General features: G+C 34.2%; 1 protein-coding gene and 1 pseudogene across 2 annotated transcripts in view; one reads left to right on the top strand and one right to left on the bottom strand.

Moving 5' to 3' along the window:
• LOC123649365 overlaps positions 1–12,755 on the top strand; it is a 99,406-nt pseudogene extending 86,651 nt beyond the window's left edge.
• DACH1 (dachshund family transcription factor 1) overlaps positions 1–25,277 on the bottom strand; it is a 401,211-nt gene that overhangs the window by 338,571 nt on the left and 37,363 nt on the right. The window lies entirely within an intron of this gene.

The following is a 25,277-nucleotide window of genomic DNA, read 5'->3' as shown; positions in this document are numbered from 1 at the left end:
TTGTAGGGAATGCTGCACTGGTAGTTACGAGAGGAAGGGGCATAGCCTCTGGTTTTTCCAGAAATTTCACTAAGATGGGATTCATGAGCCTGGTTCTTAATTCTAGCCTTTCTAACAATTCACAGGGTAGCCTTGAGTCTCAGTTTCCTCATCTATAAAAAGACAAAGTTGGACTAGACTTTCTCTAAGGTTCCATTCAGCTCTCAAATACTGTGATTATATACAAATTCAATCCCTTTGAAGAACAGTATCCAAGAAAGAAACTAAAATAAAGCACAGATGCATCTAATGGCAGCAGGGAAGCAAAGCAGAATAGAAAGCTGAAAAATCTAACTTGACATAGCCAGAGTGCTAAAAAGAATAAAACAAACACAATTTGAAAAACATAAGGGGAATAAAAAAAGTAAGTATATTTTATAGATCAACTTTCTCTCCATGAAGCCCTATTCAGAAAACATTGAAAGCAAAAAATTTTAGAATGGACTCCCATCTAGATTTTTAAGTTGTTTAATGATAATAGAATTTTGCTCTTTTACAATGGACATCTTTTCTCCCAACTGCTCATAAAGAAAGTAGTGATAGCAAACGAAGATCATCAGGAGAGATTTTCCTGAAGTTCATAAAGCTAAGTTGTTCTCTACAACACCTACACTTGATTACTTAACCAGGGTTTCAAATCCTCATTTAGCTGAGACCTCTGAAAAATATTAAAATGACTCATTGTGATAAAATATAAGCCTGTTTTCTAGAATGGCATTGCTTTATCCAAAAATCTACATGGTATTTTAATAGAATTCAGCAGCTAATTTGACGTCCTCAGATATGGTTCTTTGATCATTTTAATTATTAATAATAATTTAGGAAATCCCTTTGAAAAGATCTCTGCAACAATAAAAAAATATATAATGCCCTGCCATATCCAAGGAGGCATTGCAGATCACTAATATCCCGTTTACAAATTAGTCTTAAGTGGAAGGAAATGATGGAATAAAACTGAATATAAACAAATAGAAACTATGTATTTTGAAGTAGGCAAAATACTTTAAGAAGCTTATTCAGTACATGTAACAAACATGTAACTTATGGATAAGCACACAGCAGTGTTCTCTAGACTTTGGGGTATCCATTCCTTCCCTTGTAGTCCTCCCTCCCCTCCTTCCTCAGGCTGAGCTATCTGCTTTATGTAAGCAAATTCAGTCATTCCTGGCAAGGTGCTCAATAGCTGAAAGTCTTCAATCTTCACACATAAATAGGGTGCAAATCAAATCTTATGATGGTATATTCAAGCTTTCAGGATCTCTGTTTGCCACCAGAAATGTCAGAGTTTAGTACCTACTAAGCCATAGATTTATGAGGAAAGGCTTGTAGATTGACAAGCAATTTTGCAACAAATGCATCTTCAGCGTTAGATTCACAGGAACGTTTAGGACATGCCTAAATGATTTAGTATTTTATACCTCTGCTCAAAAGAACAGTTCATATAAGTCAGTTCTATCTGAAGACTGTCAATCAAACAGAAACTAAAAGTAATTTTAGAATATCATGATTCATTTACAAAAAAGTTTATCTCTAGAATTCAGGAGTTCGCAGTTCTAAGTGATACACTGATAGGCAAAGTTTGAAATGCTTTAATTGAGACAAGGCAAATTACTTTCTTATTTAGATATGAAATACAGAGCATTTCTGGTTACTTTTATTTATGAGCTGCCAATATTTGAACATATGCAAAGTTTGAATTGTTTCCCATTTGCCCCAGACTTTAAAACATAATTCCTTTTCTTAATGTGCCACCCTTCAGGGCAAGGAGTTGTAATGAACACCTCCCAGTCACACAGAATTACAATGTTCTTTATCTTGCCCATTACTGAAAAAAAAAAAAAAAAGAAAGAAAGAAAAAAAAACTTCCAAAGGTTTGGAATCCTGAAACCTGTAAACAAAATCTGTGGAGCAGATAAAATTTTAAATGGCACAATGCAATTAAAGCTGAATTCAATTTGAGCGCACCCTGTCCATCTGTCAGAGGGAAACAAAAGCCGAGGAGCTCCATTATTGCTGAATCCCTGCTCTTGTTAATTTGCTTGCTGAGAGATTTCAATTTCTAGGAAGTGCACAAATTAGTGTTCAGTCAGGGCTAGATCCTCAGTAAGTATAAGCAGATGGTGGAAATCAGCCCTAATCAAGTGGCCAAAGCCTTTTTTTTCTGTCTGATTAAAGCATTTTAATCCTTTCAGATTGTCTGCTTTTTTAGCAAATATTCACCATCCTTTATTTTTCTTATATTCCAGGATGGATTTAAATTTAGCTTATGAACATGAGAGAAAAAAATAACTTTGAGAAATAGAGCTATCAGCATCTAAGTCACAAGCAGTGGCCAACTGGATTTGTGAATTCATTTAAGGCCCTTTTTTCTATGATATGTTAAATAATTGTTTGAATCATTATTAATTTATATGCTAATATAAATAAGGCATATTTAATCTGTTCTGGTAAAATTAAATTACTGAAAGAAAGACAAAGAGTTAGGAAAATTTTCAGCTTTAAGATGAAAGCTAGCAAAAACAGAGAGCAACCAGAAAATGTATGTAACACATATGTACAAATCTCCAATCCAGAGAAAAGAAAGAAAAAGATTTTATCCTTTACATTAATGCAAACAAACAAATATATAAAGTTTTTGTGATAGGATATGTTTAAATCAGAACAAAGAAGATCTAACAACCAAAAGAGTTGCAGTCTTTTGTGAATAATGAAAACAAAGATTCATTTGGAATAGAAAATATATCATTGTTTTTGGAGTTTGAGACAAACACACTCAAAATGTAAAACAGCTACAATCACTATGGATATGCTAGCAGTTTCATTATATTAAAAACTCACACACACATTTATAAGCCAAGCAAAAATTTAGAACTTACTCAGAGAAGTAGTTTTAATTGTGTAGGTTTAAGCAAACAATTGGCAAAAACAAAGCCCTACCTCCAACATTTACCAAGGTATATGAAAAATAAACTTTTCTAATTGTATGCAAAATGTTTATGATAATAACTTATGGGTCAAATTTCAAAGTATATGAACACATTTAAGGTTAAGTTCTTATGTCCTATTTCGAAACCTCCCTGAAAGAGACGCACACCAATGAAAAGTATTTATGGGAATAAAATACCAGTTTAATATCTAAAAGCATTTTTGAACAAGCTGAAACTTTCAGCAAAACATGTATACAATTTCTGATACACTGAAGATGTGTAAGATTCCTGGTACTGCTTTAACATCCTGTTTAGCAATTTCATTACACAACTAGGTTCTTAACAAATACCCGAACAGTTTGATAAAATTCTCCAAGTGTTTATATATAGCTTTTGTTTTGTTTAAGTAGGATAATTAATAAAGAATTGGAATTTTTACTTCTTTATTTGAACATGTTTTATTTGTATTTACAAATTTTAAACTGAAGTACATTCTATATGCCAATCTATTTGTAGAGTGCCAAGTTCGGGCATTTGCCCATGATTGTAAATGTGTAAATTTTCTAAGTTTAAAAATTGTGAAAACCATACATATAAATAAATATTTCTTACATATACAACTTCCTCTTAAATTTTGAATTGTCTACTTAAACTGTTCCTAAATTTTTCATTCAAAAGTAAATCATAAAAAAAAAAAATCATCAACCAACTAGACATTCATTTCCTGGAAAAAGCTTTAAGTTTTCCTACCATTTATAGAGACTGAATCAGGCTTAAATCAGGTCACAAAAAATAGTAAGTTTCTATTTCCTTTTTATTCTTCCCATCCATTCATTATCAATATAATCTAGCTGTGAAAAACATAGTTCATATCTCACACCCTCTCTTCAAAACCAGACTTAATATATTAGGTTAGATACTGCTAGATTCTTAAACATTTTAGAACTTTTACCCGTTTTGGCCTAGGACTAGGTACTTAATAACAAATCACTATGAAATATAATTAAGTACTAAGCTGAGAAGTTTACAGATATGCAGGAGGAATAGATTGGCTTTTATATGCCCTTTTTAAATATATGCTAGTATGTGAGATAGTAGCTGTGGGAGAATATACCCAAGACATTTCTGCCTGCCACCTTCCTCCCCACCACTGCCACCACTCTGATTCTGGCCTCAAACCTCTCTCATGGGCTATTTTATAACCTCCTATTTGGCCTCCCTGTATCTTTAGCGATTGATGCTCTTATGTCGACTAAATAATACTTTTTGCCTATCCTGTTTAAGGCCCTTACCAAGACTCAGGCCCCTCTATCTCCACCCTCTCTCTAAATCTTATCGCTCACTAACTTAAGTCATGGCCTCTACTTTCCAAAGCCCTGCCTTTGCTCACAAAGTTCCCCCCATCTGGAATGCCATTAGCTCTAATCTATCAAGGTAGTGACCAAAGCTTGTCTAAATTTCTATTTCCATGAAACTTTATCTTCCATAGTAAACTAGAATGGATCCTTTCCCACATTTTGTTCCAATATTTTGTTTTAGATTTTTTGGTATGCCTAATTATCTTCAGCATTCTCAATTATACTTAATTATTTACATACATATTTATATCTTGTCTCCCCTACCACGTGGAGAGTCTTTGGTGTTTGCTTGTTTATTTTGTCTTCCCTGAAACACAGTAGTGTATCTTCCATGTTATGGAGTTTCACTACACAATATAGTAGCCAATAGCTACATGTGTCTGTTTAAATTAAAATTAAGTAAATTTAAAAATTCTGTTCGTCAATTGTACTTGCTATATTTTAAGTGCTCAATAGCCACATGTGGCCAGTGGCTACTGAACCAAACACTGCAGACACAGAATATTTCTAGTATCAGAGAAAGTTCTATCAGGTAGCTCTATTGTAGAGAGTCAATGAGGGTTCAATTTGAATTTGTATACAATTATCATCAAAGTACCATGAGACTAGGAAACAAGGAGGAAATCTTGAAGGCTATTAATACTTTCTTGATGGTTTCAAGAACAGGCTGATGGATATGCTCAACTATATTCTCTGAAAGGTTTTTGGTAGCCTCAGAGTATTCAACATTTGCTATCTCCATCATACAAAAAACCACCCCAACTAAGCCAGGACAATTTTCTGATACTTCATATATAATTAATAGTGGTTAAGGAAATAAGGCAACTGTTTTTCAGAAGCTTTAATTCACACTTTCAATATTTAAAAAGGCTGCTGTTACGGCTGGTAGGAATAAAATTAAAACCACCAGCTGTGGTTTGTTTTTTGAGGAAAACACATAATATTTTATTTTTGCTTTGTCTGTCATCCTTGTAAATGTCAGAAATACAGAATTGAAATGTACTGAATACCCTGGTTTACTGTTAGAGTCTTCTGAAAATGCTTGGCTTTTAATTAGACAAATATTTTAGTAATTCTTATTAGGAGGTCTTTCTTTTAAGAGTGATATAAAGCACACAGTTTTTAGATTTGCTTGGGGAAATAAATATGGTAATATCCATTTGAATTCTTTATAATCTTTATTTTCTTTTCTTTGTGACATTTTTCATCAAAGGATAGTCAAAGACAATTTTTAAAGAGATAATAGTTTTCAAATCTATCACTTATTAGAATTTTGAGGCTCTTCCAAGAAATGTCACTCAATTGTTTAAATTGACCAGGTGTTTAGGCATATAGATCAAGAGTATTTTGCTGAGACTTAAGTAGTTTTCATGAGACATTCTACAATCACAGCACTAAATTATAGAGTTTCCTTTTGATATGTGGTATTAATGTCATACCCAAGGATAACAGAACTTACTTGTCACAAAATTTACCTACAGTGTGAGAGAACAGAGTCTGACGATTTCATTTTTCTGATTATTTCAACTAGGAAAATTTTCATTCTGTTTTTTAATATTTTTGCCTTGTAGGCAGTTAGCCACTAGTAATTAACCTAAGCACAAAGACTTAAATACAAAAACTTAGGCATTAACTACCTATTGTATATCAGTACTTATTAATGTCATTCTAATCAAAATCAAATTATTTAAATCTAAGCAGTGTTATAGATTATAAAGAATTTCCTCATCATATTTCTTAAAGCTCACCATTATCTCACAATACTATTAATCTACTCTTGGTCTAATCACCCTGGAATACTCCTTTTACCAACTTATGGTATTGCCATCCTTCTCTACTCAGTCAAAAATCTCCATGAGGATAGTGACTTGTTTGAATTAGATCCAAAGTGATGGAGTCCTTTCAAAATGTCGTGACCTTTCCATTACCATACCATAACTAGTTAATTTATTTCCTCAACTGACTATGAATCTAAAAATCACAAAGTAGAGATGGGTTGTAATGTAGGAAATCTGGTGCGAACACCCTCATGGGCTTCCAGGACACACGGGAAGTGGATAGAGATGGAGACGGCGTGGCAACTCCATGGCACAGGTGGGTTCCAGGAATGAGCAGAAGAAAAACCCAGGAGAGGAACTTCTGGCACTTTGCAGTTTTGCCCAAGACAGTCCTTGCTTTTGCAGAACAGAATGAGCAAAATTAAATCAGTATCCCTATAACAGCCCAAGTAATATTTATGCAAAATTAACAATTATCTATTAAAATGGTAGGTTTATATCCAAAACAACAACCTAAAAACATGCCAATAAAATTATTTGCAAATATATTTATAGTTCAAAACTGTAGCTTCAGTGAGATTAAAATAAATAGTGGAACCTCATGTTTGCCAGTTCATTCACACTTCCCGCGCTCCTGTCATTTTATAACGTCCTGCCAGTATTTATCACAGATTGCAAAAAAGAAAAAAAAAATTCCCTGAATATGTAAAAATAGCAGCTGGTATTTGCCATTAACAATCGGGCAACTCCATAAATCTTTACAAACTCACAGAGAAAACAGAAGTGTGTGGTTTAAGACTGGTCAAAGTAAATTTTCATTCCATCTTAAAGCCAAAACATAATTTAAGTTTTTATTTTAAGCTATTATGCCTTTTTTCTGATAAATATTTCTGGAAATATGAATCTAATCATGTATTTTTGGTCACTATATCACATCAATGTTAATAGCAACGTTTGGTAATTAATTTCCTAAAAATTCACAAGATAAAAATATTTTTTAAAAATTAATTCATTAAAAAAATTAAACTCAATGTTTACTCCCACCCAAATAATTTAGCAATTTCTCTCAATTCCAAATCTCAAATATTTCTTGGCTTTATCACATTTTCTATGTCCAATTGACACTGCCTAGGTAAATTAAGCCTAAAAGGCCTTCATAATTTCCAACCTCGATGACTATAGTTGTCTCCTGAATGCTTTTCTTGACATTAGTATCAACCTTATCAAATAATGTTGCCAGAATAATTTACATAGTCTAAAGCCACATCTTGAATCATACATCTCCCTTGCTTAATACCCTGATGCCACAAGACTCTTCATGATCTGACCATTACAGTATCCCTGACATACCTCCCACCCTGGGCCAATGCATCCACCATATCAACCTATGCCAAGCAGATCTCAGATTGCTTTCTTTTATATTTCTTTGTCTTAGAAATGCTTTTCTCTCCGGCTTACACAGACACCTCCTCCAGATTTTTCAGGAATTAATTTAAATTCTATTTCATATTTGTAATCCCTCTTCAATATGCTTCTTCTCAAATGTCTCCAAGAGATTTTTTGTTGTTGTTATTCCACAAACCTGTTTCTGTGACCTCAACTTTCATCATTGACCAGAATTATCCATTTTACGGTCTCCCTCGATCAAATTAAACATCTGTCTGCAGAATTTCTACTACACTTTTGCTGTGGGTCAAAGCTCTAAACAAATTTGCTAGTAGTTTGCAAAGAATTTTCATTATTTTTATAAACACAAAAGTAATCAAAAGAGAAATGTAAGCATCTTTGGAGGCACTAATGTAATCTATTTTTGTATCCTTCATAGAGGTGATTTTAATATAACATCATGAGATATAAAATATCATGTTCCCTATTCTGTTCAAGGTCATTTGGTCATTGATTTCAAAGGAGTTGATGTTTTAAAGCAGTTTGACATCCTGCTTGTATGTCTTTAGCGAGATTTAGTCAATACAGTAGGAAGAATCATTAGTTATTCAAGGTAAAACTTTCAAAAAATGCGACTAAAGACACTTTGACCTTCTCTGAATCAGGAAATGCTCCGTGCATCTTTATGCTCTTTTAAATATAATTTGTCTAAACTGTCTAAAGTAAATCAAAAACTATCACTCAACCCTCTTAGTAAAAAGGGTAAATTTTAATTGCAGAACTTAAAACCTCACAATTAAAAGCTGTGCTGCTACTTAAAGCCAACACAAACACAGGAATGGAAGCTGATGCATACAAATTAGATTTCTTGACATATTTGTAATTCTGAAGGATTCTCTAAAGCATAGACCAGTTATATGCTTTAAGTGTTTTCATAAGGGAGGAATAAAATGGATGATTGTTAACATTGTTATAAAGTTTTGTCATTTATGTTCTTAGTAATAACTTTACATCTTTTAACTGATGAGGTATTCACAACATACTTCAACAGAAAATAAGTATGTGAAAAGAAAAAAAATTCTTCAATCTGCAAAAGGTATTTAGACTCTTTTATTGTTCAAGATATGCAGTTTTGAAGTTATATTGAAAATAGTGCCACTAATTAATAAATAAAACAGAAAAAGACCTACCTAACATGTAAAGAACACAAGATAAAAAAAAATGAATGTCATTACTGCTAAAGATATAGTAACATCAATTTCCTATTCCTTCCAAACAAGAATGCATTGCCTTCTACATGGGACATCATTTTATTTAGTAATAACATCATTACAAAATATATGTGCTCAAATAACATAATTCTTCATTACCAAAACTAATGAGACAGAGCCATATAGAGATACAACAATAAAAGAAAGGACATAAAGTATAAGGTGATATTATAATTAAAAATTAACTAATATAAAAGTCCCATCTTTGTAAGAGGCTAAAGAAAGAAAAATTTAAACACCCACTTTGAGTGGTAAATCCCCTCATGCTCGGACTCCTTAGGGGAAAGAGACTGAGAAAAGAGTGGTGAGGATGAGATACTTTCCTACTATTCTGGAAGGCCGTTGTAGAAATCAGTGTGTGTGAGGATGCAGCAATAGAGCTAAATCACCACCCTGAAAGAAGACAAGACACAAAGGTGTAGAAAGCTGATCTGAAGACCAACTTTGCCAATTTCACAAATTTCCAGAGGGTAACAATAGTTAACATAATGACAACTACCACTCAGTGAGAGATGATTAAATGCCAGTCACTGTACTGGATACTTTGGTTATGTTATCTAACATTCTAAAAAAGTTATCATTTAGAAAGAATTAATCCATTTACAGCTGAGTGAAAGGTTAAATAAATATGAAGGAGACCAGGATTTGAATTCCAGTTTATCTAAGGCCCAAAGCAATGTCCTGTTACACTATACTTCACAATAAAAGGAGAGTCCATTTAAGGAGATATTTTTATCATAAGCAACTACAATGTGTAAACCTTAATAAGAATAATGCAATTTAGTGGAATAGTGAACCGCTACAACAAATCACTGGATTTGTGGGGGATTTTGTTTATTTTAAATGGATTGTTTTATGAAAGAATTTCATTCCTAAAGAATTCACTAATTAAGGTATAAGTAACAAAATTGCCAAAATACACAATGGACTCAGGTGACTTTTTAAATTCTGAATAGGAAGAGAAAATACTATGAATTTGTCTCTAGAAATGTCTGTAGAAATGGTAGGGAAAAAAAATGAATTGATTGCTCAATTTTTTAGCACAATGATATCTAAAAGCTCATATAGCTTCAACTTCATTATTTTTAACCAAATGCACTACGTTACAGTTACTTGTAGAGTACACAGTACCATAAATAATTTAAATTAAACTACACTTGTCAAAATAAATGAACAAGTAGGTTTTATGATGCAGTACATTTTATGATGCCCTTGATTCTTTAATTTGTGTGTTTTGCTTAGTTGCTAATTCCCAAAATACTGTAATCTGCAATGGCTCTTGTACTCATTAGTATAGATTACCAATGTCTCAGCTCAACAGGGAAATCAGTATGGTTCATTCTACTAAACCAGAACATTTTTTCAATAATATTCTGCAAATATTTTTATAAATATTGGTTTGAAGGAAATAGGAGAAATAGTTTACCTTCCTTCCATACTAACTCACCAACTCTATTCTTATCTAAGCTATCTGATTATATCGGGCAAGCAAAGAAGTTTCTTACTAAATTTATTAATTTTGTCTCAGTAAAATACATCAAAACTTAGATTATGTATTTCTTTGATATTCTTTAATTACGTATATAAACATAAAACGTTCTCTTTAAGACTGGTGCTACAGCCTCCAACAAAACCAAGTAGAATTATCATCAAGTGAAACATTAAAATAATCAAAAAATATTTATTTTAAATTATAAAATGCTTAATTAATACTATACCAAAAAAAATTGAAAAGAAAAATCTCATATTTCTATTATATATTACAGATTAAGTATAAAAAGACAAGTTTCTATGAATAAAATATTTACTGAGATTAGTACAGCTTCCAAATACTAGATACGGCCCATGCAATTTTTCCATCACAATTTATGAACTAACAAAAAACAAAGCTCTCTCAGAAAGCTTACCTCTACAAACCACTAGTTCACTACTAGTTCACCATTTAATTATTTAAACTCCGACACCTTTGAGAGTATTTAACACCAAGAAACAATGGAGAAACTCTTGGAAAAATTACTGAGTATACTTAGGCTTTAGGTTTAGGAAGCCAGGAGTAGCCCCTCATTCTACGCCTTCGCTAGTTAAGCTGCCATCTTGCTGCAGAGAGCAAGTAACATGAAGGGTAATTGAAACGTCCTTTGGCGTAACCCCTGAAGCTCAGTTTCTACTTCTGTAAAGTGGGGTTAATAATATCCACATGTGAAGATCACATAAGTTAATATTTGTTAAGAATATATTTAGACAAAGACAGTATGTGTAACCTAAACATTTCTTCCCCCATAAAATTTTGAAATAAAAAGGATATATTTAGAAACTGGAAGTTGCTATATAAGCTATTAAAATATTTTTAAAAACCAATTCTTTTGGATTGCAAGCATTTATAAGTTAAAGTAGAATGAACTCAAGAGCTTTTCCTTCTATCCTGCCTCATTCCCTAGGAAGTCACTCATGTTTTTCCTCTCATGTATTTGAAATCTTTTAACACCTGACTTACAAATTAACGTGGCCCACAGCTGTTTAAAATTGTGCTCCCACTACTAATTTCAATGATCATAGTGTTCTTCCACATAAATTTTATTTTTACTCAGGATTTATGATTTATTGATAGATTTTTAGTGGGTTGAACTCAAGGAATATATATTTAAATACAGGCATAAAGCTCTAATTGTATATGCATTTTAATTTAAAATATTAGTATTACTACTCTCAAGGATATAAATTGAACTGTCCATGATCCTTGATCTCCACTTGTCTCTCTTACAGAATAATCAGCATAATACACTCTGATACGTTATACATTTACATATCTATTTGTTATCTCAACTAAAAATCCTAAAGCTAGAGAATAATTTTGCACATTCACTACACTTGTGATTGTATTTAATCAACTTCTACTCTTAAAAGAAGTGTATTCTCCTTATATTGGTAAATTCAGATTAAAGTCACTACCTTCTTTCCAAAATTATGTATTATAATTAGTAATAGAGGACAGGTCAATGGTGGTTAGGGGCCATCCAAATGGTACCATCATAAACATATATTAAAATAAATTAAATGGTAGTTCCCTGAAGTCGATTTCCAATTGATTCCAGCATTTAATACATATATCCAGTCAATGTGCATTTTATGTATTATTATATATTAACCAATCAAATGTATGCTACTATTTAATTTGCAATTTCTCTTAACAAGAAGAGGCTACAGTTGTTTGCCACTAAAAACAGAAACACCTGGGAAATACTTAATCCCACCCTCATGACCAAATTTATATTACAAAGATCTACATCACTTAAACTGCCATTGATGTTTAAATCACAATCCCACATAAGTTAAGTGGTAAATAACAGCAGAGTCAGGCAGCCTCAAATCACAGGATCTGTTCCAGGCCCAAGTTTTTGCAAGATGTGAAAATTCATCGTTACTCTTACACACCATCACTACCTCAGTCGAACTTCTTCTTTATACAGGGCTTCTACTAAAAGGTTGTTTAGTTATTTGGTATCTTAAATGTATTCAGAATTTGCAAACAAATGTAATGGGCTTTGACACTCAAAAACATTAAGTGGCCTTTCTGAGGAGCCGGCAAGATAGGGAAGTGGAGCAGAAGCAGCAGCGGACATTCCGCAAGCTCACCTACCGCGGGGTGGGCCTGGACCAGCTGCAGGCCTGTCCTAGGAGCCGATGCAGTTGCACAGTGCGCGCCGCGGCGGCTGAACCGGGCCTGCGCCGCCAGCAGCGCACACTGCTGAAGCGCCTGCGCGAGGCCCAGAAGGACGCACCACATGGAGAAGCCTGAGGGGGGTGAAGACGCACCTGCGGGGCATGATCATCCCGCCAAAGATGGTGGGCAGCATGGTGGGCGTCTACAACGGCAAGACCTTCAACCAGGGGGAGATCAAGCCCCAGATGATCGGCCACTACCTGGGGGAGTTCTCCATCACCTACAAGCCGGGCATTGGTGCCACCCGCTCCTCCCGCTTCATCCCCCTCCAGTAGCCTGCTCGGCCAATAAAGGCACTTCTTTAGTCCAAAAAAAAAAAAAACATTAAGTGAGTGCCTGCTATGTACCATGTTTTTTAGACACTGCACTCGGTCATCACATGCTTGCCAGTTCTAAGTAACGAGTTTTATCATGTTTTCTTTCACAGAGGAGAGACTAAACTAAACCTTTAAGTAACCTAAGTTTACTAAGTTAATAGTCAAACTACTGTTTATAGAGCTCCTACCAAGGGTCAGACATTTTATTCACAATCATTGAATCATTTAATAGCACAAAATCTTGCAAGGTAAATATTATCCTACATTTAGGATAAAGAAACCGAAGGTCCTATGTGCTGAGTCACTTGCCCAAGGTCTTCTGCGATGGAGGTGAGTCAGCTCAGGAGCTCAGACTCAAGCTGCAGTCCCACAACTCCTCTGACATCTAGACCCGTGTTCTCCCCTCCACCCACGGATACCTACAGCTCTTTCCATTAATGGGGTTTCCTTTCTTCATTCTGAGGGAGAATTCACTCTTGCTCTTTCAGCTCAAAGACAGTACAACTGGGAAAGGAAAGCAATCATAGCATGGAGCAGGTTTAAGAACAAACCTATGACATCATCTCCTTTGGTTCTCATGCAAGTCTTCTGACAAACTAGTGATGTGCCAGAATATTCACACAGGCTAACACAGACAAAACTTAAAAGCACAAGTTGTATGAGGCACATCATGTCCATCCATATTTAAATGGATGGCCCTTCTCCAATGTAAAATAATATACAAATTTATAATTTTTAGAGTTAGAAAAAACATAAGAGATTATCTAGTCCAGTGACTTCATTCTATACATCAAGAATCTTGAAGTCTAAATAGATAAAGATATCTGTCCTATGTGAGATACTAATTTGGGGACAAAATGAAGGCTTGAATTCAGACTTCAAGCCCTTAGCCAGTGAGTCTCTCCATGGTGATATTGTATTCTTATAATAATTATTTGAGACCAAAGGATAAAATTAATGAAAGTGATTAAATAAGTGGATTATGATCCTCTCAACAAATAAATTGGCCCTATCTTCTAGCAGAAAATAAACTAGATGAACTGAATATAAATCTAAAAACTTTCCATCCACATTTTCATTGTGTTTGTCTAGAATGTTTAGTTTCCTTAAATAAGCAGTTTTTAAAAATTACCTTTAGTTAATGAAACTTTCTGATTGTTGCCACAACTTTGTACAAGTTTATAAATCATGCATTTTGCTTGCTAAACAACCAACCCAACCTATAATGATTAAGTATAAGTTGTTTACATCAATTCATTTACTACATACTATAATAATAAATATGTATTTGATTCTTTCTTCACATAATTTACTAAATACCCTGCATGTATAACTGTAAATTGGTATAATGAAAGAATAAAGTATCTTACCAAAGATTTTTAAATGGGATACTATTAATAACAGTGGTAAAAACCTGGCATCAGACAAGTGACACATAATTCCATACAACTAAAGTTTTAAAACATTAAAAACCAAAATTAGATTGTAACAGACTCTTTGGATTAAATCAATGCAATTAAGAATATGATGAAGTATCCAGTTATCTATTTTCTGAGCCTTTGAAAAGTGGAAATATTAATGGAACTATACAAGAAATTAGTGCTGACTAGATTAATTGCCATAGCAATTGTCATATTATAAATATGTTATTTGTGACAATTATGCATCAGGATAATGCATGTGTTGCCACATTACTTGAAATCTTTAGATTCTGAGGAAAGATCATCAAGTATTTTTTTAAATTTCCAGCATTATTGCACATTTTAGAGGAGGAATTTGAAATTCTGTACTAACAAAGCATATGTTTTTAAAAGTTTACCAGCACTTCAACTAATAAGTTGGGGGAAATTAAACAGTAAAAATGCAACCTGAGGAAACCTCAACAGGAATGTAAACTAAACGGGTGGGGAGGTCTGTAGGTGTCAATCAAGAACAAAATGCAACTGTCAAGCTTGCTTTGCTAACAAACTGTCACATCAACAATATGGAGTTAATGACTACAAATTAACTGTATACCAGATGCTTGACACTTTGTTATGACACTTAGCAAGCTAGTTGACATTTGGGGATCAAAGCTTCTTTAATTACACTTTGTATAACATGTGCAACCTTTATGCTAATGTCCAAATATTCCTTGGAGCAAGACTGTCCAAGTAAAAACGACCACAGACTGTTTTCTAGGTGTGGGTTTGAAAGTATTCATGTGGCTCTTAAAAAAAAAAAAAAAAAAAAAGGAAGTAGCTGAGTGAGAGCCAGGCTTCAATGCACAATGTTATTCATTATTACCATTGCCTAAAATAACACTGTTTCTTAACTTGGTGAAGCACTTTTTCTTATACATAGACAGTCTGTGAAATAATACATTTTCAAACAAGGCGGTAATAGCATTTGTAGCCATTTATAAAAGGAAAGACAACTAGGCATATCAGAATTTAAAGTAACTGGAAAAGGTATTAAAGAGTAGAGTGATAAGAAAAATAATAACTGCCTTTCGGAACACTGGTTTGAGTGATTTTTCAAGTCTTTTTTTAGGAAAATGGTTTGACATTTTCCCAAGTAAATAAAACTCAATAAAAGATAAAAGTAAAATTTCACAGGCATAATACTGAATACTAAACATGCATAACCTTGAATATAGGCTATGTTAACAAGACAGAAGGTTAACATTTTTTTCAGGTCTTAAAATAAGCTCAGATTAACCAAAACTACGATTGTCTTAAAATTGACAAAATTTATAAAACAGCTAAAGAAAATCAAAGAGGCAAATATTTCAATAAAAATATCTATATATCTACATTCATGAGTTAATAATGTAATAAGAACAGGAATATAATCAGAGCTTTCTTTGGAAATGATATTACCTTGGCATAAGTGACAGGAAAAGCAAAAGGCTGTTACGAGATCAGTGGCATATGACCCTTTATTCCATTTTTTCCTGGACTGAACTTCTTGGTTATAATTATAATACGTGAAGAAACATAAAGGTGAGAAGAAAGGAAATATATACTATTAGGACTAGAAATGACACTGAAGTTCAGCTAGTCCAACTTTTTCACTCTACAGATAGGAGAAACCACGGCCCAAATCTGTGGAACTGTCCAAGTTGCAGAGTTATAGATGTGCTGTGTATCAGATCCCAGGACTGTAAATTAGGTAGAGTGCTGTTTCTAGTACAACACTCTGGCTCTCTTTCCACTGTTACAGCTCCAACACACAGAGGTTTCTAAATGCAGTGTAATCCTGCCAGTTGGTGAGTCAGTTACTGAGTACTTATTGCTCTCAGAAAATGGGAAACACTCTTCTAGGGGCAAGTGATTCCACTAACACACCAGGGAACTAGACCTGCACCAAGCAAGATAGCAGCCACCAGCCACATGTAGCTCTACTGTGCACTTGAAATGGGACTTCGTGAAATGTCTAGATGGCACATGTTATAAGTATAAATGATACATATCACTTCAAAGATTTCCTATGAAAAACAATATGTGAAATATTTAATATTTGTTTATATTGACTATATATTAAAATGGCAATATTTCGGATATACTGAGGAAGTGAAATATATGATTAAAATTAATTTCGCCTATTTTTTTTAACTTTTTTAAGGTGGCTACTAAAAAATTTAAGGTACACCTATGCCTCCCATTATATTTCCATTGGGCAGCTTTGAATTAGACCAACAGAGTCCTGCCCTCAAGACACTAGAATGTCTGGAGATAAGAAACAAGTAAGTAAAATAAACACATGTTACAATTAGGACAAACAGGGTGGCCTGATACAGAGAAACCCGTGTGTGGGTGTGCTTTCACCAGGTGGCCTGTGAAGGTCACTCTGCGGAAGTGAGTGGAGATTTGAAAAATGAAAAAGACACTGACAAAGGAATGAGCTCAGTGAATGCAAGATCAGAGAGGAGGTTATTGTGGATGCAGCTTGATCGCAGGTGAGGTTGGAGAAGGCACTATGGACAGGTCATGCAATGCCTGAAAGTCCCAAGAAGGAGTTTGGATTTACTTTAGTTGTAGTGCGAAGTCACTGTAGGTTGTGAATTATCATCTCCAGGGCTGGGACCCTTATCCAGCCACAGCCATTCCTTGTCTCTTCTAAGTAAACGGCTTCCTCTTTGGTCATCCTGTCTCTACTCTTGCACTGCCACGGTTCGTCCTCCAGGTTACGCAGGCATCAACAGTAACTAATACTCACCAATATTTCCAAAGGTATTATTTTTACCTTCCAATTAGCAAAAACAATGCAAAGTAAACACATGTATTTGTTGAAAGTATATTCTGCTTTGGGAGTTTGGACCATACAGAAGCTTAGTTTTGACCCAGATGCCAGATTGTGTTTTTTTAATCTATACTAACCTTTGGAAGCATATTTTCACTCTAGGTCCTCATTCTAGTTTCCTAAATACATCTTCAGGAATCATGAAATTCCTAGGAAGGGACCTGCATCCATCAGGCTCTCCACAGAGAACACGATCCCCTCAAATGTTGTACCTGAGGAGTGTTAGGTGATGCAGGGAATGTTTTCAAAAGTATCGGCAGAGTTGAAGTAAACCGGTAAGAGAAAGTGTGGCTACCAGGTGTGGGAGGCCTCAAAGGGCAAGGAAATGGAGCAGTTACTGCAACTGGAGCACGTGGCTGAAGCTATAGGAAAAGGTCTCCCTGCAACAAGTGTGGGTCTGCAGGAGAAATGAAGCCACCTCTCACCAAGGCAGCAGGAAGAAAGGAAGGGAAATAAATGCTCCGACCTCACTTTCTCCTGCCTCTCTCTTTCTGAGCTCCAGCTGGCACTTTGCATTGACTGAGCACATGCAGAAGCCAGAGGGCAAGGGAGGCCAATACGACAGTCCATAAAAATCTGGCTCCCAGAGGACAGAGCCAAGTGGCAGAGATGCAGTGTGGATCTGGAGGGCCACGTGGAAAATAGCCAGCATGGAACTTAATAGAGTGTCATGGGACTCTCTCTCCTTTTATTTTATATGGTCCCAGCCTAAGATTGGCAGTCTCCAGCTGAAAGTCTTTTTCATGGTCACAGGTATCACAGGGTGCTTTTCTGGTGGATGTGAGAAAGGATGAGGAGCCATTCCTTTCTCTGTACCCTTGTCTCCTTCCACCAGCAGAAATGTAATAGAATGTACAAACTACATGATCCACTACTGGCAGAATAAGAATTAGAGAATAAGAATTAGGGAATATAAAGGCTCTGTTTCATCATTTATTTAAGAAACATTAATTTATTCTTTACAAAGTGCCAGGTGCTATTCTCAGCACCAAGTATCCAGTAGTGAAAAAATAAAGTCCCTGTTCCAGAGAATTTACAAAGAAAGAGAGAGAGTGAGGAGAAGACAAAACGAAGAAACCATATAAGATAATATCAGATATTGATAAGGCTAAAAAACATAACATAATACAATGTAATAAAGGGTTCTGGAGTGAGAAGATGTGGGTGACATTAGCTAGGATGGACCAGATACGGCCCAGTTTCATTTAACTGACACCTAAAGAATAGGACTGAAGTTAAGCACAGAAAGACATGAGGGGGCAAAGTTTCTGTGGAAGAAAAAGAAATACTAAGAAGTCCAGTGGATCTACAGCACTGTCAGAGAGGTTGACAGGGTCTTCCTGTCCAGGAAGCCTGCCCCTGGTTACTACACCCTCCTCTAGCATTGGGACAAGGAGAGTTGTGCTTCCCTGCACTCAAAGTCAGTAGTAGCATCCACCTGCAACTGAGAGGATGCAGCTGCTCGTGAGATAACACTTTCTAATTCCCAAAGATGTCACAGAGTCTAGCTGAAGTCTTGGTTAGGACTTTCTAGACCATGGTAGAATGTTTGAATTCTATTCCAAGTGCTAAGGAATGCATTGGAGGTTTTGAAGTTTTAACTTTTAAGTTTCACGTAATGTTGTTTTGATGGCTTTGCTTCAGGCTAACACATTAAATCATGGGACACGAGTTCTGTATATGCCAAATTAAAACATTAATATATGTTTTTGGAAATGTAAATCTAACAAGGAATAATCACAAGTAGAGCAACACACAGTCAAAAATCCACACTGTAATGTAGAAAAAGTATTATATGTTCTTTTGTAATAAATCATTTTCCTAGTATGATTCCTATAGAGAAAGGAGAGGGTTATCAATTATCCTCTAAAAACTGTTCTACAAGAGTGGAAGGGAAACTATATCAAAATGGAACAACCCAAAGAAAGAACAAAATGGAAGGAGAAGGGTCTTTCAAGTTTCTCTTCTTATGACCTCATCATACCATCAATCACATCTCAAGTGGAAAAAAAAAACCCTAAGTATGAACCTTGCCTATCTAATACCAGAGTTCTAGACCTAAACAGAGGCCAATAAGATAAAATAGCTTTACTACAAAGTGTCCAAATCTGTTTGCTCATGAAGACACAGCACGAGAGAGCTAAGACTAATTGGAAAAGTTCATAAATGAACATAGTAGAATATGTATCCTCCAGACCCCTAATCAAACTATCTGGAGTGATGGCCCCAATCAAGAGAGCTTACCCATGTCTCTAATTTGTGAACACGGTTTCAGGAGACTAATCCTTTTATGTGGTGCTTAGTTCCCTTTAACTGATTTAGTGTTAATATTTATTTTTCTACTTCACTAGAATTGAAAAATCACTTTATCCACGTCCATCCATGATTCCACTGTGAGACACAGTTTTCCTCTCATTTAGGTTTACAAAGCCCCTCTAACGTGCCTCAGCTCTCTCATCTGTAAATTGGGGGAAGTTGAGTAGATAATCCTAAAATCTCTTCTCAGCTTGATTATTCTAACATTTTAAATATCAAATAGCCTGTTAATTTTAATTTTTTCTCTACGTTAAGTTGCAACTGTTTTCTTCACCATATTCAGCCTTTAATTTCTACTTGGTATGATCCTGTAAGTTAGGAATGCCTAAGGCCTATGTTTGTTTTTGTTTTTAGATCTATGCGCTTAGATAATGAAAGTATGACTCTATTTTTTAAGTTAGAATAATACACAATTTTCATTTTTCCCTCTCTATCCTACCATCATAAAGTGTTTTAAGATATGTGAAATCTCTTTACCATAGCATTGTTTAATAATTCTCTTTCGGTAGCCGTTAAATAATTGAAATACTGTTTACTTTCTTTTCTCCCTTAAAATTTAAACCAGCATAATTATGTATGTATACATACACATAAACTATACACACATATATAAAATTTTATTGAAATCCAATTCTAGATGTGCTTATGATTCATTTAGTATCATTTATTAAAATATTCTATGATAAATAAATAATCCCATGAGTAAAAAGGAAACGTGACCTCCATTGTACTTATAGAGAACAGAGCTAGTCATAAAAGACCAAAATTGTATCTTGCAGAATATTATATAAGTTAATAGCTATCCTACCTGTAAAACAGCAAAAGTAAAATGAAGTATGTGTTCATTTTCTTAAAACCTTCATAACGGATTTCTTAAGGAAACGTGCAAGATGCCTGTTATGCTGGGCTCTCATAATTCTTGTGTATGTTTTTATATCTAACATATGGCATATTTCCAAGTTGCAATGAATGTAGAAAGACATTTACTGAAGAAAACTTTCCTTGATTACAGTGAATTTTCTTAATACAAGGATTTCTAAAGACAGCTCTATTTTAGTTATGTAAAGCATGTAAAAAGTGGCATATGCTCAATCAAAACTGAATTTGAAATTAACCTGTCACTTTAGACACCACAGTTTTTAAGATGTAATAGTTTTTCAAAATCTCCAAGCTCTAATAACTGGCTAATAGTCCACTAGGGCCTTATGTGATATCAAAGGAAAGATGGAGAGAATTAAAGAAAAATAAAACATCTCCTGCTTTTATTATTAGTAATTTTATATTTCTACAAAATAGAACAGAAATAAAATCATAATTTAAAATAATGTATTATGCATAAAAATAAAGAAACATTTATTTACATACATTGGAACATATAGTTTCATAGCTATTAAAAATCTACAGAAAATTTATCTCCAAGGTACTATATCGTGGAAAATAACACAGCACCACAACAACGGTGGTGGCATGCCCTGACTCATGATTTTTTGTAAAGCTGAGTATCATTGACTGTGTTCATAAATAAGAAAAATAAAATATTCAAAAATTATTTTTATATTCCATACATATGCATAATAAACAAGAGCAGCACTTTCATTAAAATGCCCTCTTTTGCAAGCTGTAAAGATAAGACAACAAAAGTATTCCATCTTTTGTTTCCATTAAAAAAAATCTAGCAATCAGAGTTATTCTACTTATTAAGACAAAGGAAAGGGTCACTGTGTTCACAGTGGAAATTAAAAGGATTTCATCTCTTAGCTAAACCTCCTGTTTCTAGATGCATGCACATAATGATACTAAAAAATGACAATGGAACTTCAGAGAGCTATTGAGCTATGAAATGAAAAGCCTCATAAAGACAAGTGATTAACTTATTTAAACTTTTTCACTGATGCACTGAGAAATACATTTCCTTTTATTTCTGGTATTATAATCAAAATCATCATATAATTAAATACTTCTGGACGTTAAACCTGTATCTAAAATATGGAACAGCTGAGAAAGTCATTTAATGTATTATATCACAGGTAGCCAAGGGTAGCATTAAACTTAGGGCTAAAAGAAAGCAATTGTGGATAAAACTTACTTGTTTCTTGACTGGTCAAAAAGACATATCATAAACTTGAAAAACACAACATGCTTGCAATGATAACCTAGTTATAAAATAATCGCTGCTAAGTGACCATATGAAAGTATTTCAAATCAGTCAACAAACAGAGGCTAAATGGTAAGTGTTTAAAAGGTTATTCGTCTGAAGCCTTACGCTATCTGCAAAAAAAAGATACATAATTATTGAAATACATTTCCCTCACTCAAAATAGAAGGTTAATTATTTATCAGGAATTATATCAAATACTTGCCAAAAATTTGTTGTGTAAATTCCTTTAAATTATTGCCTATCAAGGAGAAACAGCTTACTAATTTTTTTATTTATAACAACTAGCTCAAAATTCTTCAAACTTGCTGCCATATGCCATGCAACAAAAGAAGTGATATAAATACATTCCTCTAAATTTTAAAAATAATCTGGAATGTAAGTTTTTTTAACATCAGTCCAAAATTTTAACATATTTCTCTTGTTTAACTCATTACCCAGAGTGGTATTATGTATACAGAGGGTCTTCAATAAAGAGTTGTCATTTACTGTTTACCATGAACCAAATTTTAAGTTCCACACATTAAATCATTAAACTTTAGCTCCATGATAATCACGAACATTTTGTAGTCTTATTCTTGTTATTATTATTATTAAAAAGATGAGTCAGCTGGGACTTAGGTATATTCAAGATCAAATAATTACTCAGAAAATGAAGGAATAAAATAATGCAATATATTTCCTGTAACAAGCTGACAGACTGAAATTAGGGAGGGGAGGAATTTTTCCTAATACTTTGAACAAATGCCCAATTAACAGCTGAATGTTACATAAACAGCATAAACATGCTAAGTAATAAGAAGAAACACTCTTGCCACCATACGAGTAATATATACCCAGCATGTGGCATGGACTCATTGAGTACGCTCAGAATGAGTGAGAAAGAAATGAATGAGTGAGTGAGAGGGTCAAGGGGGGATGGAGGAGGCAGGGAAGGAGCTAACTGGGCAAGCTAGGCCATGGCAGACTTGATTTTTATTTAGTTTTCTTCTGGGTCTGCAACTAGACTTTCTCTTTTGGCTAAGAGTACAATTCTCCATTTCATTGCTTTTAGCGGCTTTGGAAAATAATTCTTTCTAGTCACCAGGGTATTATTTCAATTACTACTTCATCAAAAGAGTTAATACAACTCAGTACTACTCCCAGGGAGTAGTTTACACAATGGGGGAATTTGCCCTAAAATGCATGTTTTTTTCCTTTCTTAAAGTCAATAAAGAAGCAGCTCTGTCCAAACACATCCATTGCCTTGAGCAATTTAAGGCTGAAGATAGCACTATTTACACATCTTGTAAACATGGGAACTTTTATACTGTTGCTTAAAATTTATTTTGATAATTGAAGGAAAACATATTATTAAATTCAAAGAATGTCCTAAATAATCAAGCGTTAAATTAAGGAGACTCTCACAGGAGGAGGAAAAGGGAAAATCATCACTGATTGGCTTGGGAGGTAAGAGAGCTATTAATTTATTAATTTTCATACATACCAAAACAGGGGGATTAAAAGTTAAAAAATATTTAAAATGAAATAATGAAAAATATCCCCTTCAGTGTGTTACTAATTATATGCTTCCTATTTAGTTTGCTTTTTTATTTACTAATTTAGTCCCCATATTTTATTTAAGAAAATTATAAAAAATAAACAACTACATAGGTGATAATTTGCTATTATTTTAGGTCACCTCTTTATCCAGTCTATTCAATATAGTTCTCTTTTTCACAGCTTTATTGAGAAATAATTCACATATCATGCACCTACTCATTTAAAGGATAATTCAGTGATGTTGGTATATTTACAGAGCTGCAATCTAATTTTAGAATATTTTTGTACCCCCCAAAAAGAAACCCTATATCCATTAGCACTCTCTTTCTGCCCTACCCCTTAGTGCCAGGCAACACTAATTTAGATGTGTGTAATTTTGCCTATTCTGTTAAATTTCTATAAATGGAATCATGTAACTGTGGCTTTTTGTGTCTCTCTCCTTTCACTTAGCAGAATATTTTTAAGATTCGTCCATGTTGTACCACATATCAGTACTTAATTTCTTATTAATACTGAGTGATACCCCATTGTATAGATATACCACATTTTATTTACCTATTCATCAGCTGATGGACATTTGGCTCATTTCCTTGTTTGGGTTATTATGACTAATGCTACCGTGAACATTCGTGTATAAATTTTTAGGTGGATGGATATACACTTATTCAATATGCTTCCGATTGACATCTAAAAAATGTAAAAATAAAGACAACTTGCATTTATATTTCAAGAGTGTTATTATGTGCTATAATATTTTACCTCTGGGAAATAGCCAATATATGGAAAAATCTTCCTGAAGCCCCTCGCCTGACATCTGGCAAGAGCACAAACAGCTGTATCCATGCACATGTAAAACTAAAGAGACGGAAAGAGTTAGCACCCTGAGTGCACTGCTTGTGGCATATCAATCCAGATCCCAAAGCCTGCATCTTAAAAACTAGAAGCTAAAAACATGTACTGAAATGTCGATTTGACTGCTTGATATTAAAAGATACAATATTTATAGCAACAAAATAATGTCGCATATAGTATATACATATTAATATAAAGCATATTTGTCAACTTTATCATTTCCTTTCCTAATCCTGATTCTGTATGGCATATTCCTTTTTTAGACAAATACCAAGTTTTAGGTTTCTTTGACTGATTCGAAACTAAATCAGTCCAAACATAAATAAATAAATGAAAGAAATTTCCTTTGATCTGGACCTTTCCTACTTTCCAAGAATGTTCTCCCCTGCTCTACCTCAAGATGTTTTCAGTTTTCTAGGCTACACAAAAATATTTTCGGCAAGTCTGCTTCTGATGTCCCATATGTCCAGATGCTGTCTCCTCCCTTTAGTCCTCCTGCAAGACTCAGTTCAGGTATTGTCTCATCCGGGAGCATATCTAACCTGCCTCCTCTCCCACCCCCACACTTTTCCATCCCATCCCGCTGAGATTTATTTTGGCACCTTCTGCCTGCTGCTGTAACAGTCTACAGTTGTATATACATAAAGATACAAGTAAAATAAAATACGATTTACTATGTATAATGGTGCCTATTATACAGATGTATACCCACACATATAAAAGTGCACTTAAATATATTTTACTTTACTTACATGTTTATATATAAATATATGTGTATTCTATAATAGATCCTGGAGGACAGAAACTGCTGCTTTCTCAAACATTTTCTCTCCAGCACCTAGATGGGAGCCTGACCAAGAAGGCACTCACGGAATGTTTATGGACTGAGCAACGGGGGCTATTTGCTTGAATTCTCATTAACTATAAGTTGGAATAGGGAAGCCTCAGTAACCCTGAACCAAAGTCTCTTGAATGTTTTACAATTAAATCTGTATAGGGTTCCCATAAGGCATTCAAATTCCACCAGGGCAATGATTAAGAACATCCAAAAGACTGGGATTATTATCATCTTGATAATGGATTCTAACATGCTAGGCTCACTTTTAATAATCTAAATTCAATACGATTTTTGATGAAAAATAAAGCAATAGAGTAGATGAGAAAAAGTTGGTCTTTGCAGCCTTAGATTCCAAACTCCAGCATTCAAATCCACTTTTATGCTTCTAAACACAGCTCACGAGTTCCAACCTATCAATATTTAAGAAGATGATGTTATAATCATTGTCTTCAGGGATGCAGGTAAGGCTAGGTCTGCAGCCTACTGATTTACA

Source organism: Lemur catta, chromosome 13 (assembly GCF_020740605.2).
Source record: "Lemur catta isolate mLemCat1 chromosome 13, mLemCat1.pri, whole genome shotgun sequence".
NCBI lineage: Eukaryota > Metazoa > Chordata > Mammalia > Primates > Lemuridae > Lemur > Lemur catta.
The sequence above is the reverse complement of the archived record's forward strand: the minus strand, read 5'-3'. Positions and strand labels throughout refer to the sequence as shown.